General features: G+C 44.2%; 5 non-coding genes across 5 annotated transcripts; all 5 read right to left on the reverse strand.

Moving 5' to 3' along the window:
• Positions 1-429: 429 nt before the first annotated feature.
• On the reverse strand, positions 430-503 carry TRNAI-AAU. The gene has a single exon. It is a non-coding gene; the product is annotated as a tRNA-Ile (tRNA).
• A 520-nt stretch (positions 504-1,023) lies between these two features.
• Positions 1,024-1,096, reverse strand: TRNAT-UGU. The gene has a single exon. It is a non-coding gene; the product is annotated as a tRNA-Thr (tRNA).
• Positions 1,097-2,027: 931 nt separating this feature from the next.
• TRNAI-AAU lies at positions 2,028-2,101 on the reverse strand. Its single transcript has one exon. It is a non-coding gene; the product is annotated as a tRNA-Ile (tRNA).
• A 520-nt stretch (positions 2,102-2,621) lies between these two features.
• Positions 2,622-2,694, reverse strand: TRNAT-UGU. The gene has a single exon. It is a non-coding gene; the product is annotated as a tRNA-Thr (tRNA).
• Positions 2,695-3,625: 931 nt separating this feature from the next.
• TRNAI-AAU lies at positions 3,626-3,699 on the reverse strand. Its single transcript has one exon. It is a non-coding gene; the product is annotated as a tRNA-Ile (tRNA).
• Positions 3,700-16,331: the final 12,632 nt, after the last annotated feature.

A 16,331-nucleotide genomic window follows, 5' to 3' on the forward strand; every position in this document is an offset into this window, starting at 1 on the left:
CTGAATTGGCTGTCTTTGCTTCCGTCTTCTGCAATGCATTCCAAAAATCAAAGGGTAGGTATGACCGTGGGGGGACAGTTTGTGACGAGGCCAGAGTCGCCGATCAATCTGCATGTTCTTAAGAGGTAAAGCAGAGCAGCTGAAGAAACTTACCCAGACGTCAGGACAGAAGACAGCACTTGAAATTGAGTACGAATGGAAGTCAGGAGTGAAAATGGTCATTCCAGAGCTGCAAGGCAGAGGTCAGACCCTTAAGCCGAGCTGCTTTAAAACATGAGGCCGACAGGCAGAGCTTCAGAGGGCTGTGGACCGGAGGTCAGGCTTTGACCGTGAGATACAGGTCGAACCTGGCTGGCCCTGTCTGACTGTCACTGTGAGCCACAAGTCATAGCACTAATTGTCTGCACATTGCCCCACTAAAAGGGTAGCTGGCCCGTACAGGGATCGAACCCGCGACCTTGGCGTTATTAGCACCATGCTCTAACCAACTGAGCTAACCGGCCATGTTTCTTAGTAAGGCCGCTCAAACTCCATCAGCATGGGAACTGATGTCATGACTCAGCTCAACAAGAGCTGCTGCACCAATACTCCCTGACAGATGACGGATACTGTCTGTCAAAGGTTTGACTACTAAACTCTCCACTGAGAATGCTGATTGGAATTACATTCAGTTCTATGAACCTGTGACTTAAATTCCTTCATGATGCTCTGTTTCTTTCGACCAGGAAGGTGATGCTTTCAGATTTCCGAGAAAGTTACTCAAAGCTTTGGCAGTATGCAAGGATCCGGACTGGAAAACAATTAAGTGTCAAGTCTGAAATAGAGCTGCTGACAAAAGTCTACCAAGATGCTACACTGTCTGTGGAGCTGATCGGCAAGCAATTGCAAGAGGCTGAGCAGCAAAAGTGCTATACTTCACTGTGAGTAGAATTGAGATAGCACATACTACCTTCCGAATGCTGCATCCAGAAAACAGTCTCTAAAAGCACCTGCCCTTCAGCACATAGGAGGAAAAGAAACCATAGGCCCTGATGAGATTTGAACTCATGACCCCTGGTTTACAAGACCAGTGCTCTAACCCCTGAGCTACAGAGCCAGACATGCTTGTCTTCTGATGTCACTTTTTTAAACATATTTGCTCATTTTTGTTCTTTGCCTTTCAGAAGGGTGACACAATCTGCTATTTTCAGCTCTTTCATCACACCCAGCCACACAACTGCATGCATCTGCAGAGTCCTTTGCATGCGATATGGGATATAGTTTTCAAGAAGTCACTTTCTGAATCACTAGAAAGAGCTTGCAGCTTTTGCAATAAGTAAATAAGAACGCTAGAAACAGGGGAGAAAATTTCTTTGAGTGCAGGACGAAAATCTAGTGACTAAAACTCATCTGACTACAGGTGTCAGGGCAGCTGACACACCCCTCTTTCCAGCAAGAACTCATAAGACTCAAACTCATGACCTTTAGTCTGTAAAACCAGCACCTTAACCACTGCACTAGGAAGCCTGAAGGTGGCAGCAGTCACCCCAGCTTCCTTCAAGCAAGAATTTCTTCATCTGTCATTCCTTTTTTTTTTTTCTTCACCTGTTAACAGAGTAACTGAATTGGCTGTTTTTGCTTCCGTCTTCTGCAATGCATTCCGAAAAACAAAGGGTAGGTATGACCGTGGGGGACAGTTTGTGACGAGGCCAGAGTCGCCGATCAATCTGCATGTTCTTAAGAGGTAAAGCAGAGCAGCTGAAGAAACTTACCCAGACGTCAGGACAGAAGACAGCACTTGAAATTGAGTACGAATGGAAGTCAGGAGTGAAAACGGTCATTCCAGAGCTGCAAGGCAGAGGTCAGACCCTTAAGCCGAGCTGCTTTAAAACATGAGGCCGACAGGCAGAGCTTCAGAGGGCTGTGGACCGGAGGTCAGGCTTTGACCGTGAGATACAGGTCGAACCTGGCTGGCCCTGTCTGACTGTCACTGTGAGCCACAAGTCATAGCACTAATTGTCTGCACATTGCCCCACTAAAAGGGTAGCTGGCCCGTACGGGGATCGAACCCGCGACCTTGGCATTATTAGCACCACGCTCTAACCAACGGAGCTAACCGGCCATGTTTCTTAGTAAGGCCGCTCAAACTCCATCAGCATGGGAACTGATGTCATGACTCAGCTCAACAAGAGCTGCTGCACCAATACTCCTTGACAGATGACGGATACTGTCTGTCAAAGGTTTGACTACTAAACTCTCCACTGAGAATGCTGATTGGAATTACATTCAGTTCTATGAACCTGTGACTTAAATTCCTTCATGATGCTCTGTTTCTTTCGACCAGGAAGGTGATGCTTTCAGATTTCCGAGAAAGTTACTCAAAGCTTTGGCAGTATGCAAGGATCCGGACTGGAAAACAATTAAGTGTCAAGTCTGAAATAGAGCTGCTGACAAAAGTCTACCAAGATGCTACACTGTCTGTGGAGCTGATCGGCAAGCAATTGCAAGAGGCTGAGCAGCAAAAGTGCTATACTTCACTGTGAGTAGAATTGAGATAGCACATACTACCTTCCGAATGCTGCATCCAGAAAACAGTCTCTAAAAGCACCTGCCCTTCAGCACATAGGAGGAAAAGAAACCATAGGCCCTGATGAGATTTGAACTCATGACCCCTGGTTTACAAGACCAGTGCTCTAGCCCCTGAGCTACAGAGCCAGACATGCTTATCTTCTGATGTCACTTTTTTAAACATATTTGCTCATTTTTGTTCTTTGCCTTTCAGAAGGGTGACACAATCTGCTATTTTCAGCTCTTTCATCACACCCAGCCACACAACTGCATGCATCTGCAGAGTCCTTTGCATGCGATATGGGATATAGTTTTCAAGAAGTCACTTTCTGAATCACTAGAAAGAGCTTGCAGCTTTTGCAATAAGTAAATAAGAACGCTAGAAACAGGGGAGAAAATTTCTTTGAGTGCAGGACGAAAATCTAGTGACTAAAACTCATCTGACTACAGGTGTCAGGGCAGCTGACACACCCCTCTTTCCAGCAAGAACTCATAGGACTCAAACTCATGACCTTTAGTCTGTAAAACCAGCACCTTAACCACTGCACTAGGAAGCCTGAAGGTGGCAGCAGTCACCCCAGCTTCCTTCAAGCAAGAATTTCTTCATCTGTCATTCCTTTTTTTTTTTCTTCACCTGTTAACAGAGTAACTGAATTGGCTGTTTTTGCTTCCGTCTTCTGCAATGCATTCCAAAAATCAAAGGGTAGGTATGACCGTGGGGGGACAGTTTGTGACGAGGCCAGAGTCGCCGATCAATCTGCATGTTCTTAAGAGGTAAAGCAGAGCAGCTGAAGAAACTTACCCAGACGTCAGGACAGAAGACAGCACTTGAAATTGAGTACGAATGGAAGTCAGGAGTGAAAACGGTCATTCCAGAGCTGCAAGGCAGAGGTCAGACCCTTAAGCCGAGCTGCTTTAAAACATGAGGCCGACAGGCAGAGCTTCAGAGGGCTGTGGACCGGAGGTCAGGCTTTGACCGTGAGATACAGGTCGAACCTGGCTGGCCCTGTCTGACTGTCACTGTGAGCCACAAGTCATAGCACTAATTGTCTGCACATTGCCCCACTAAAAGGGTAGCTGGCCCGTACGGGGATCGAACCCGCGACCTTGGTGTTATTAGCACCACGCTCTAACCAACTGAGCTAACCGGCCATGTTTCTTAGTAAGGCCGCTCAAACTCCATCAGCATGGGAACTGATGTCATGACTCAGCTCAACAAGAGCTGCTGCACCAATACTCCTTGACAGATGACGGATACTGTCTGTCAAAGGTTTGACTACTAAACTCTCCACTGAGAATGCTGATTGGAATTACATTCAGTTCTATGAACCTGTGACTTAAATTCCTTCATGATGCTCTGTTTCTTTCGACCAGGAAGGTGATGCTTTCAGATTTCCGAGAAAGTTACTCAAAGCTTTGGCAGTATGCAAGGATCCGGACTGGAAAACAATTAAGTGTCAAGTCTGAAATAGAGCTGCTGACAAAAGTCTACCAAGATGCTACACTGTCTGTGGAGCTGATCGGCAAGCAATTGCAAGAGGCTGAGCAGCAAAAGTGCTATACTTCACTGTGAGTAGAATTGAGATAGCACATACTACCTTCCGAATGCTGCATCCAGAAAACAGTCTCTAAAAGCACCTGCCCTTCAGCACTTAGGAGGACAAGAAACCACAGGCCCTAATGAGATTTGATCTCATGATGCTTTGTTTATAAGACCAGGGCACTAACCCCTGCAGTACAGAGCCAAACATACTAGTGTTCTGAAGTCACTTTTTTAAAGATATTTGTTCATGTTTGTTCTTTGCCTTTCACAAGGGTGATACAATTTGCATTTTTTGTATCTTTTATCACACCCAGCCCTTTCTGTGAGAGCATGGGTAGCTATGGCATATGGTGCCATATTGCCCAGTATATGGCCGCATACAGATGCAATCCAGTGATGTTCCCAAAGTGTTTCCCCACGGTCATACCTACCCTTTGTTGTCTGGAATGCATTGCAGAAGACTGAAGTGGGAACTGCCAATTCAATTACTCTGTTAACAGGTGAAGAAAAAAAAAAGGAATGACAGATGAAGAAATTTTTGCTTGAAGGAAGCTGCGGTGATTGCCTCAATCTTCAGGCTTCTTAGTGAAGTGGTTAAGGTGTTGATCTTGTAGACTAAAGTTCCTGAGTTTGTATCCTCTGAGCTCTTGCTGGAAAAAGTTGTGCTTCAGCTGGTCCAACACTTGTAGTCAGATTAGCTTGAGTCACTAGATTTCAGTCCTGCATTCTCAAAGAAATTTTCTCCCCTGTTTCTAGCGTAAGTAAGTACAGTATTTTTTTCCTTCTTAGAGTCTTGCAGTTGCTTGTCATCAGTGTCATGGATAGTGCAGCACCTTGGTCAGTGTTGTCAGCATTCCTGGCCAGATCTTATCCCGTCTGGATCCTTATTTACTTATTGCAAAAGCTGCAAGCACTTTCTAGTAATTCAGAAAGTGACTTCTTGAAAACTATATCCTGTATCACATGCAAAGGACTCTGCAGATGCATGAAGTTTTGTAACTGACATGACATAATCCTTTTAACCAGGAGATGGCCTATTTAAAGTTTCCTTACTTCACCACTCCAAAAGCCGTAACTTGTGTGACTAGTATTGGTAAGACAAACCAAATGAAGATAATTTATTGAAGCAGCAAAATTTTGCAGACGCTACAATGCACTCAGTTTTCAGTTCACTGAGCATGTCACTAGATGAAGAAATTCTTTCTGGGCAATATGGCACAATATGTCATCGCTACCCATGTCCTTATGGAATGGGGTGAGTGTGATGAAAGATCCAAAAAATGCAAATTGTATCACCCTGTTGAAAGGCAAAGAACAACAATGAACAAATATGTTTAAAAAAGGCAACTTCAGAATCATGGCATGTTTGATTCTATAGCTCAGGGTTCTGAATGTTGGGTTTGTAACTAGAGGTCATGAGTTCAAATCTTATCAGGTCTTGTGGTATCTTTTCCTCCTGTGTGCTGAAGGGCAGGTGCTTTTAGATACCGTTTTCTGAGTGAAGCATTCAGTAGCTAGTGTGTGCTAACTCAATTCTACCTTGCAATGAAGTACAACGTTTTTGCTGCTCACCCTCTTGCAACTGCTTGCCAGTCAAACTCCACGGACACTGTAGCATTTTAGCTTTATAGGTTCATAGGTAGATACTAGGCTATTGGCCCTGGGACCTATATAAGCCTAGCCAAAAAAGTTCCCTGGTTTTCGCCATCCAAGAAAGTAATTTTCCTGCACCCCTGTCTAGCAGAGCCACAGAAGTGATTCCCAGGGTGAATTTCCTATTTCCCATCTAATTGTCGAGATTTTTCTTAAAGAGGGCTAATGAGGAGCTTTGCTTGACATTAATGGGTCGTCTGTTCCACATCATGGGAAGTCTCTGGGAAAGGAATCTATCCCTCCAGCATGTTCTGTTTATTGTGGTGGCAAGGTTTAGGTCCCCTGGAGCATGTGGCTTGGAGGGATTGGGGTTTCTTTAAGTGTAGCATGTCCAACAGATCTGGGTTTGTCATGGCTTTGTATGTTAGACAGAGGTCATTGCTGAGTAGGAGATAAGCAACAGAGTAGAGCTGGAGTTTTTTGAGACAGTCTACATATGGCATCTGTTTGAGGCCAGTTATCCTCTTAGTGAGGTATTTCTCTGGACTTTCTAGTTGTTGCAGATGTCTTGCGAGGTACATGCCAAATGGGGCATTGTACTCTATAATGGGTCTGATGAGGGATGAGTAGACAGGAACAATGACCTCTTTTTTTCTGGAGGTGAACTCCTTTGTGATGAGGTGTGCTACGTAGAAGGATTTTCTGACTACTGTGGCGATGTGATTATCAAAGGAGAGACTACTTTCCACCTGTGTCCCAAGATCTCTTATCACAGTTTCGGTGTTTAGTAGGCTACCGCCCATGTGGTAGTTCATGGATATAGTGTTTTTCCCAAAGAAGATAACAATGCACTTCTTGGCATTGAGCTTGAGGCCATGACTTTGACACCAAGCATCAGTCTCAGTGAGGCCCCTTTGCAGAATGTCCACATCATTAGGAGATTATATTGTGGCACCTAGTTTGTAGTCATCTGAGAACTTTGTTAGCCAAAGACCTGCTGTATTAGCCTGGACTTCTGAGAAGTAGATTCCAAGCAGGAGAGGACCCAGGACTGAGCCCTGTGATACTCTTCTCACTGGTCTGAAATTGGATTTGGAGTTGGCTACTTTCACTGTGTGGGTTCTATCAGTGAGCCAGTTGGCCACTCATCTTGTGACATAGGGATTTATTCCCAGTGTAGTGAGTTTATCTATAATTCCAGAGTGGGGTATGGTGTCAAAAGCCTTGGCAAGGTCAAGATGGGCTGTGTGCACCACCTTACCTTTGTCCATGGCTCTGGTAACTGCTTCAAAGAAGTCAGTCATGTTTAGGAGACATGACCTACCTTTTACAAACCCAAACTGAGTAGGGTCCAGAATTTGGAGGTTACCTATGTCCTTGTTTATAAGCTCCAAGATGATATGTCCCATGGCCTTGCAGACCAGGCTCGTCAGGCTAATGGAGTGGTAGTTCTTGGGGTCCATGGTAGAGCACCCCTTGTGAAGTGGGATAACTGTCATTGTGCACCATTCAGTAGGCACAAAGCCTGAAGTGAGGCTATGATTGAACATGGTACTTACTTAGGTGGGGTGCCAGTTCATTCTGTACTTTGTGGAGAACGCAACCTGGGATGTTGTCAGATCCCATGGATGCTGTGTTCTTGGCTTTGGATAGTGCTGTCTTTACTTGTGCAGTCGTGATTACAGGGGCTTTGCATTCTTGTGGTATAGTGATGGGCCCTTTGGGGGGTGGGGGGGTGAAGTTTGCACTGAACCTATCTACCAGGATGTTGGCAATATCAGTTGGTTCTGTATATCTAGTGCCATTGTGCTGTAACTCAGAGCAGATCTGAGTGTCGCCATTGAGATTCTTGACACAGCTGTAGAATGGTTTGTGGTTGCCTTTAGAATCAGTGACAATTTTATTTTCATTACTAGCTTTGGAGGATTTTATGAGGGATCTCAGCTTCTTACTGAGACTGATCAGGGAGTTCCTGCAAACAGGGAATTTTACTCTTTTTTTGCAACTGTTTCTTCCTTCTGTTGTAGAGTTTGCTTATGGCAGGAGACCACCAGATTGGCTTCCTTTTTTTGGAGAATGGTGTCTTGGTTCTGTTGGGGATGGCACGATTCATGCACTCATGTATGTGCTTATACAGTGCATTTGTATAGGATTCAGCAGTCATACCTCTATTTTCTGTCTGTATGGGTGTCGTGAAGCTTGCCATTTCTGTCTTAAGAAGCATGAAGTTGGCTTTGGAGAAGTTTTTTATGGTGGTTTCCTTAATGGGTGGTGGGGGCGAGATATTGATGTCTAGGGTGATTAGCTTGTGGTCAGATCTGAACAGCGAGGAGTTGACCTCTGGCGTGGAACATCAGTTGCCCATATTGGTAATGACCAGGTCCAAGATATTGCTGCCCCTGGTGGGGGTATGGACAAGCTGATGCAGGGCGTTGGAATTTATGAATTCCAGAAAGCGTTGAGCAAATGAGTTAGTACACGAGTAGTTTTCCCACTTGATGGTGGGGTACTTGAAATTGCCCATTATTAGGGTATTGGGCTGTACCTTAATATTACCCAATATATCAAAAAACATGGAGTGGCCATCCTGGGGCATGGCCGGGGATCTGTAACAAGCTAAAACCTGGATTGCAGTTTTGCCCAGTGTTAGTTGCACTTGGGTAATTTTGTATTTATTATGTTGGGCAACTAGCCTGGAGGTGTGGATATCTTTAATGAATATGGACATGCCTCCCCTTTAGTGTTTTGGTCCAGGTTAGGTGGCAGAAAGGTGTGGTATGAGTTATAGTCTGGTAATGCAGGGGTGCTGTCCGGAGGCTTGAACCAGGTCTCTGTCACTGCACAGATGTCGATGTTTTCCATTTTAAGGAGTGCCTCAAATGAGTGCATTTTGAGGTTTAGACTTCTAGCATTGAGTAGCATTACCCTCAGATTTTGCTTGCTTATACCTGCTATGGTGGTGAGTTTGTCATTTGAACATTGCCTAAAAAAGGCACTTTAGGGGTGGCAAGAGCCTTAGCCAGCATCCGGAATCCCAGGGTTGACAGGTGCAGGCCATCTCTGGCAAATCATTGTGGTCTGTCGATCATGTTATCCCAGGCAGACAGACACTGGATCCCCTTAGAATGACACCAGAAGCTTAGCCAATTGTTGAAGTCAATCATTTTGTCCTTGTATTGTGGTATCATTCTGGGTGATGGCAGGATGCTACTCAGGGCTAGGGTCATACCTGCCTGGGCTACATGATCCAAGAGCTTGTAGTCCAGGGAGGTACGTCTCAGGTCATTCACATCAACATGGGCAATGGCAGAGCCATATTTGTACTTGTTGTGGAGTGACCTGAGTGCTTGCATTATGTGGTGGATCCTGGCACCCGACAGGCAGCTGACAGTAACTTTCTCCTTGTTCAGCTAGTGAGTGGGACATCAGTGTGCCTGACTACATAGTCACCTATGACTAGTGTGTTGAGTACGTTGTTTTGACTTATGGGCTGAGGTTGAGTGGCACACTGATTTTGTGGGCTATGTGCCATTTGGGTAGTGTTGTGGGGTGGTGGTTGCTTGCATTTCAGCTTTGGAGGTCTCTGTTGTTTGGGCAGATTTTTACTGAGAGCCTCCATGAAGGTAAGTGTGTGTTTTGTGTTACTATGTATGGGTTTAGGTGGTGTAGGTTTTGATGGACTATGTGTTGAGTGTGGTGTGATGCAGGTGTTTACCTTCTCTTCTTGACTGTCTAGTACAGTCTTGGCTGGAGAGAGCTTGGTTTCCAGTTTGGCTATATAAGTGCATCTCTCAAAGGCTGTAGTATTGGGTGGTAGGAGGAGAGTGTTGTCAGTGTACACGAGGCAATTGCTTGGTAGCCTTTTGTCAGCAGCTCTGTTTTAGGCTTAACACTTAATTGTGTTCTAGTTCGGATCCATGCATACTGCCAAAGTTTTGAGTACATTTCAAGGAGATCCGAAAGCATCACCTTCCTGGCCGAAAGAAACAGAGCATCATGAAGGAATTTAAGTTAAAGTTTCGTAGAACTGAATGTGATTCGGATCAGCATTCTCAGTGGAGAGTTGAGTAGTCAAACGTTTGACAGATAGTATCCGTCATCTGTCAAGGAGCATTGACACAGTAGCACTTCTTGAGCTGAGTCATGGCACCCTTTTATACATAACTGTTCAGACTGTCATTGACATCAGTTCTCATGCTGATAGAGTTGGAATGAGAATGTTAGCAACTGTGGCCGGTTAGCTCAGTTAGTTAGAATATGGTGCTGATAATGCCGACTTCATTTTGGTGGGACAATGTGTACATAATTAGTGCTATTACCTGTGGTCCACAGTCACAGTGATAGTCAGATAAGGCAGCCAGGGTTTGACCTGTATCTCATAGCCTGACAGGGTCCGCCTTCAAGCCTAATCTCCATTCCACAGACCTGTGAAGCTCTGCCTGTTACCTTCATGTCTGGAAGCAACTCTGCTTAAAGGTCTTGCCTCACAGCTCCAGAATGACTATGCTCAGTTCTGAGTAACATTTGTATTCATTTCAAGTTCTGTCTGCTGTCCTGACATCTGGGTAACTTTCTTGTGCTGCTCTGCTTTTCCTCTTAAGAGCATGCAGATTGACTGGTTACACTGGCCTAGTCCCAAACTGTCCCCCCTCAGTCATACATACCCTTCATTTTGTGGAATGCATTATAGAAGAGAGTAGAGAAGAGACAATTCATGTACTCTGTTAATTAAAAAAAAAAAAAAAAAAAGGAATGACAGATGAAGAAATTCTTTCTTAAAGAAAGCTGTGGGGAATCCTGCCATCTTGAGGCTTATTACCATAGTGGTTAAAGTGCTGGTTTTGTAGACTGCAGATCAGGAGTTTAAATCCTCAGGCTTCTTGCTGGAAGAGAGTGTGCTTCACCCACAGTCAGATGGATTTTAGTCCTGCACTTTCAAAGAAATTTTCTTCCCTGTTTCTAGCGTAAGGAGATACAACATTTTTTCCTCCTTAGGCTCTTGCAGTTACTTGTCATCAGTGTCATAGACAGTGCAGCCACTTGGCCAGTGTTGTTAGCATCCCTGGCCAGACCTCATTCAGTCTGGATCCTTACTTACTTACTGCTAAAGCTGCAAGCACTTTCTAGTGATTCAGAAAGTGTCATCTTGAAAACTATGTCCCGCATTGCATGCAAAGGACTATGCAGATGCATGCAGTTTTGCAAATGACATGACATACTCCTTTTAACCAGGAGTGGTCCTAATTAAAGTTTCCTTACTTCACAGCTCCCAAAGCCATAACTTGTGTGACTAGTATTGGTAAGACAAACCAAATGAAGATAATTTATTGAAGTAGCAAAATTTTGCAGACGCTACAATGCACTCGGTTTTCAGTTCCCTGAGCATGTTACTAGATGAAGAAATTCTTTCTGGGCAATATGGCACCATATGTCATAGCTACCAATGCTCTTATGGAATGGGTTGGGTGTGACGAAAGATCCGAAAAGTGCAAAACGCATCACCCTGTTGGAAGGCAAAGAAAAACAATGAACAAATACATTTAAAAAAGGCGACATCAGAGGCATGGCACATCTGACTCTGTAGCTCAGTGGTTAGAGCACTTGTCTTGTAAGCCAGGGGTCATGTGTCCAAATCTCATTTGGTGGTGTGGCTTCTTTTCCTCCTGTGTGCTGAAGGGCAGGTGCTTTTAGGCACTGTTTTCTGGGTGCAGCATTCAGAAGGTAGTATGTGCTATCTCAGTTCTACTCACAGTGAAGTATAGCACTTTTGCTGCTCAGCCTCTTGCAATTGCTCGCCGATCAGCTCCACAGACAGTGTAGCATCTTGGTAGACTTTTGTCAGCAGCTCTGTTTCAGACTTGACACTTAATTGTGTTCCAGTCCAGATCCATGCATACTGGCAAAGCTTTGAGTAACTTTCTAGGAGATTCAAAAGCATCACCTTCTTGGCCAAAAGAAAGACAACATCATGAAGGAATTTAAGTCGCAGGTTCATAGAACTGAATGTAATTTGGATCAGCATTCTCAGTAGAGAGTTGAGTAGTCAAACATTTGACAGATAGTATCCACCATCTGTCAAGGAGTATTGATGGAGTAGCACTACTTGAGCTGAGTCATGGCACCCTTTTACACATAACTCTTCACACTGTCATCGACAGCAGTTCTCATGCTGATAGAGTTGGAGCGGCAGTGCTGCAAAACATTGCCAGTTAAGTCATTTAGAGTGTGGTGCTAATAACACCAAGGTTGTAGGTTTAATCCACATATGGGCCAGCTACATTTTGGTGGGGCAATGTGCACATAATTAGTGCTATGACCTCTGGCTCACATTCACAGTGACAGTCAGACAGGGTAGCCAGGGTTCGACCTGTATCTTACAGTCACAGCCTGACAGGGCCCGCCTTCAAATCTGAACTCTGTTCCACAGACCTGTGAAGCTCTGCCTGTTACCATCATGTCTGGAAGCAACTCTGCTTAAGGGTCTGATCTCTGTCTTGCCTCGCAGCTCCAGAATGACTGTGTTCAATTCTGACTTTCATTCGTATTCATTTCAAGTGCTGTCTGCTGTCCTGACATCTGGGTAACTTTCTTCTGCTGCTCCGCTTTTCCTCTTAAGAACATGCAAATTGACCAGTTACAGTAGTCTAGTCACAAACTGTCCCCCCATGGTCATACCTACCCTTCATTTTGTGGAATGCATTATATAAGAGTGAGTCTAGAAGTGCCAAATCACTTACTCTGTTAACAGACGAAAAAAAAAAAAACAGGAATGACAGATGAAGAAATTCTTTCTTAAAGAAAGCTGTGGTGAATGCTGCCATTTTGAGGCTTGCTAGCATAGTGGTTAAGGTGCTGGTTTTGTAGTCTGCAGGTCCTGAGTTTGAATTCTCAGGCTTTTTGCTGGAAAATAATGTGCTTCTGCTCACACCCGCAGTTAGACTGATTTTAATCCTGCACTTTCAAAGAAATTTTTCACCTTGTTTCTAGCATAAAGATATACAGCATTTATTCCTGCCTAGACTCTTGCAGTTGCTTGTCATCAGTGTCATGGGCAGTGCAGCACCTTTGCCAGTGTTGGTAGGATCCCTGGACAGACCTCATTCAGTCTGGATCCTTACTTACTTACTGCTAAACCTGCAAGCACTTTCTAGTGATTCAAGAAGTGACTTCTTGAAAACTCTGTCTCGTATTGCATGCAAAGGACTATGCAGATACATGCAGTTTTGCAAATGACATGAAATAATCCTTTTAACCAGGAAAGGGCCTATTTAAAGTTTGCTTACTTCACCATTGCAAAGCCGTAACTTTTGTGACAAGTATTGGAAAGACAAACCAAATGAAGATAATTTATTGAAGAAGCAAAATTTTGCAGATGCTGCAGCGCAATCAGTTTTCAGTTCCCTTAGCACATCACTGGATTGCCTGTGTGTCCGGCCAAATACTAGGCAATATGGCACAATTCGGCATAGCTACCCATGCCCTTATGAAATGGCTTGGGTGCGATGAAAGATCCAAAGACGCAAATTCTATCACCCTGTCAAAAGACAAATAACAGCAATGAACAAATATGTTTAACAAAGGGCCATGAGAACTATGGTATGCCTCGATCTGTAGCACTGGGATTGGAGCACTGGTCTAGTAAACAAGGGGTCATGAGTTTAACTCTCATCACGGCCTTTGAATTCTTCTCCTCCTGTGTGGAAGGGCAGGTGCTCTTAGACACTGTTTTCTGGATGCAGCATTCAGAAGGTAGTGTGTGCCTGCTCATTTCTACCTTGCAATGAAGTACTGCATTTTTTTTCCTGCTCAGGCTCTTGCAGTTGCTTACCAATGAGCTCTACGGACACTGTCACATTTTGGTAGACTTACCAGCAGCTCTGTTTCAGACTGGACACTTATCTGCATTCCAGTCCACATTCTTGCACACTGCCAAAGCTTGGAGGAACTTTCTAGGAAATCCAAAAGCATCACCTTTCTGGCCAAAAGAAACAAAAGATCATGAAGAAATGTAAATCACAGGTTCATAGGACTAAATGCAATTCAGATTGGCATTCTCAGTACAGCAGTTAGTGTTATCGCCTCACAGCAAGAGGTTCTCTGGTTCGATCCTTGGCAGGAATGCCTTCTGTTTGAGTTTGTATGACCTCCCCGTGGTTGAGTGGTCCTTAAGGACATGCAAGTAGGTGAATGGGTGTGCCTTCTTTGAAGTTTGGGCATTAGGCTGACACCTTGACACTGAAAAAATCCCCTGCCAATCATTAGTGGACAAGAGTTCTGCTGTGGTGACTTCTAACTGGGAAAAGCTAAAATACATTAGTTTATTCTCAGTGGAGAGTTGAGTAGTGAAATTTTTGACAGATAGTATCTGTCATCTATCAAGGAGTATTGATACAGTACCCCTTCTTGAGCTGAGGCATGGCACCCTTTTACACAAAATTCCTTACACTGTCATTGATATCATTTCCCATGCTGATGGAATTTGAGTGGTAGATTTGATGATGTGGTTGGTTAGAGTGTGGTGTTGATGCCAATGTCATGGGTTCAATTCCCATTCAGACCAGTTGTGGTTTGTTGAGTCAATGTGCACACAATTACTGCTATCACTGGTGTCTCTCAGACAGACCCAGCCAGGGTTTGATCTGAATCGCACAGTCAAAGCCTGACTGGGCCTACCTTCAAGTGCAACCTCCGTTACATAGTCCTGTAACCTCTGCCTGTTGCCCTCATGTCTGGAAGCAACCCAGCTTAAGGGTCTGGCCTCTGCCTTGTCCCGTAGCTCCAGATTGACTGTGTTCAATTCTGGCTTCCATTCATATTCATTTCAAGTGCTGTCTAGGTAAGATGTCCTTATGTTCACTTCTGCAGTATTCATAACTATATGGGATTCCCTGCAGTAAAGCCCATCATCCAGTCAGTCTACCATTGCTTTTAGATATGCTGAACGTCACCTACATACTCTTCACATAGTGTAGGGCATAAAGGTGACTTTCAGGCATACCATCCTCAGAACATGTTTGCCACAAGTCCGAACGCTGTTTTTAACTGTGAGTCTGTTGGCCTCCATCCATTTTTTGCCATTTTTTCTATTTATTGCAACTCCAATGATTTCTCCTTTTTGTTGAAATCCTCACAGTTGTAGATAAGTACCCAGTTGGGGGTTTTGCTATTTTATTCATTTTTTTTTGTGTTGTTTGGGGGGTTAATATCATCCAGGAATTGTAAATGCCAGTGTGAGAGACAGATTCCCCATAAAGACCGCCATGATAAGTGACTTTTTTGCCTAGGAACTTCTCATGACTATATGTCTTGTTCTATTTGTCAGGGCTTTATCCTGAAAACCCTTCAGAGTAGGCTTTCTTCTCTTTCATTGTATCTTGAGAATCAGCATCTTAAACTGCTTGCTAAAGATATTATTGATTGAACTTCCTGCTCTGAGGGTCAGTCATCAGGGAAGAAGAAGGTGAAAAAGTTAAGACCAGAACCTTCCACTGTCCAGCCTCTGCAGGGGTTTCTCCTGAGGTTATTACAAACCTGGAAACTTGCCTGGTTGTGTTGTTGGATTCTTCTGCTCTGTCCAGGTTGGAGGCCAGTGAAGATCTGGCAGGCAGCATGTCCAACAAGGCTTTGCAGGTGTCCATTTTGGGCTTTCATGGGGACCACTGCTGATTGCTTCCAAGGGGTCTAGGTTGGGGTTCTACAGTTTCTTCTTAGGGAAGAAGTTCCTACTACCATTGTGGGATGCTGTCCTGAGCCAGGGCCCTCTCAGTTTTCTAGGATGGACATCCCTTTAAAAAAGAAACAGAAAACTAGACATGTTTCTTCTAATCCTAGGAACTCACAAAGTGAGTGGAAGGCCTTTATTCAGGGGTTATTTAATGCTTTACTGTCTTTAAGGCCTCATCTAGGGTTTTCGGTTCCTGCTCCTCCTTGTTATTCTTCTTCAACTAAAAGGCCCATGGAATTAAATTCTTCTGAGGAAGAGTTGGATTCTGATGAAGAATCCCTTATGCATTCTGCACAGTTTCATTCTCATTTAGACTATGGAGTGGAATCTAATAGCCTAGATACTCCTTCTGAGGAAATTTCTTTTGAGGACACAATCTCTAGGATGATGGAATTTTTTGAGTGGGATTGTGCCCAGGTTTCTGATATCCATAACAGGCACTATGAGTTACTGCAGATGGAATCTCCTAAACCTGCTGCTGTTTCTTCTGTCTTGCCTGCTTTATTGGATGTTTTTTCCAATGCCTCTAAAGCGCCAGATTCTCTGCCCCCTGCTCCCAAGAAGTCTGATAGGTTTTATAGGGTGCCTGAGGACTGTTCCTTTTTGTTCAGATGTCCTGCTGCTGACCCCTCTGTGGTGTCTATTGCCTGTGATAAGCCATCTCAATTGCTTCCTTTGTCCAAGTTACTGTCTTCAGACAAGGACAGCAGAACCATGAACAGGCTGGGTAAGAAGGTTTATACTTCTGCTACCCTAGCTTTTAGGGCAATTAATTATCAGACCCATATGTCTAGGTATGTGTTGGTTCTTCTTCCTCAGGCTTGTCAGCTGTTTTCTGATTTTCCAGACTCTGAGAGTAAATTTTCTGCTCTTTCCTTGCTAGGGACTTTCTCTCAAGTAGTTTGTCATTCTATTAGATGTAGT

Source organism: Protopterus annectens, chromosome 1.part0, assembly GCF_019279795.1.
Source record: "Protopterus annectens isolate FY-2018-M chromosome 1.part0, PAN1.0, whole genome shotgun sequence".
In the NCBI taxonomy this organism is placed as follows: Eukaryota; Metazoa; Chordata; order Ceratodontiformes; family Protopteridae; genus Protopterus; species Protopterus annectens.